Raw genomic sequence first — 1687 nt, 5'->3', positions numbered from 1 at the left:
AGCATGAACCTAACTTGAATGTTAAATTACTATAATATCCCTAACTTAAGTTGTGACTTCTTCGATGAGTTGTGACTTTACCGATATATTACCTTAAAAGTATGAACTCCTAACTTGAATGTTAAATTACTATAATATCCCTAACTTAAGTTGTGACTTCTTCGATGAGTTGTGACTTTACCGCTAAGTTGTGACTTTTTTCAAAGGGTTGTGATTTTTCGGTGAGTTGTGAGTTTTTCCAAAGAGTTGTGACTTTTTCAATAAAGTTGCGACTTTTTCCAAAGAGTTGCGACTTTTTCAATAAGTTGTGACTTTTTCAAAAGTGTTGTGACTTCTCGGAAAGGTCATGATCTTTCAGATAAGACACAAAAACTATCCTTTGTTGACTATAAATAGAGGACTTCCTCTCACTTTTCAACCACAATTTTTTCTAATCTTCTACTCTTCCTCTTCTTGCATTTTAATTTTTTTTGTGTAATTTATTGTCGTTTGAGTGAGTTTGAAGTTTAGCGGAATATGAGGTACCACTACTCTAATGAAGTAAGCATTTCTATCCTAAGAGGGTATACTCCATAATCCGGAGTACTTGAGGAAAATAGTATAATTTTAATGATATAATAATTTTTTTTGCTTAATATACACATTAGTATGTAACGTTCCAATATATGAAGTTAACATGATGTAGTCTAAATGCATTTGTTTTTGTTAACAATTTCTCTTGTGATGTAGATATATGCTTCTGAATTTTTTTCCCCAAAATTTAGAGAATTGTCACGATTTGTTTTTGATGTTCAAGACAAAATAATGACCTTACTTATCAATGTTACTTATGTGATTTAGACTCACGGGAAGTTTGCTTCAAAATATTACTATATAAATATTTCCCTTTTGTTTTACTTATTTACTATTTCTCAATATTTCAGTATTTTAGACGAAGAAAAGTTCATATGACTTGTAATAACGCCAATTGAAGTTTGTATTAGTTTAATTTTTATTATTTATTTAATAGCTTATTTTATGAGATAAATATTTTCACTAATGCAATTATATATTTATATTTGGGTAGGTATTTGTAATTAAATTAAAGTATTATATATGTCACAAATGTATTATCAAGTTAACGAGATTGTTCTTTTTTTTTTATAAAAAAACCTCATAACAAATGTGAAAATATGTGAATATATAAAATGTAGTTGTTCTCTTCACATTTTCATATGACATCTAAACAATTTAACGTAGAATACACATGCAAAACACATTAGGTTAGATGACAAGAAAAATACAAAACAAAAATTGTCTATAAGGTAATATTAGTGAGATAAGACTAATTACATGATTGAACCTAATCAAATTGAAATAAATATATACATAATAACATAATTGCATTTAACTAATAAAAATTTTCATTGACCATCTTCATAGGTTTGCGTGAATAAGAGATACATATGACGATCCACTTTGAACATTCACAAAATAACCTGCAATAATATTTTTTGCTAAGCTTATTATTCAAATCTTCGCTTAAATAAGCAATATAATTTACCATAACATATATTTTTGAAATTGGTAATCACGTGCAAAGCACGTGTCAGAAAACTAGTTACCTTAAAAGCATGAACTCCTAACTTGAATGTCAAATTACTATAATATCCCTAACTTAGGTTGTGACTTTTTCGATGAGTTGTGA

Source organism: Solanum tuberosum, unplaced genomic scaffold, assembly GCF_000226075.1.
Source record: "Solanum tuberosum cultivar DM 1-3 516 R44 unplaced genomic scaffold, SolTub_3.0 scf00002, whole genome shotgun sequence".
Classification (NCBI taxonomy): Eukaryota; Viridiplantae; Streptophyta; class Magnoliopsida; order Solanales; family Solanaceae; genus Solanum; species Solanum tuberosum.
This window is presented reverse-complemented; position numbering follows the sequence as displayed.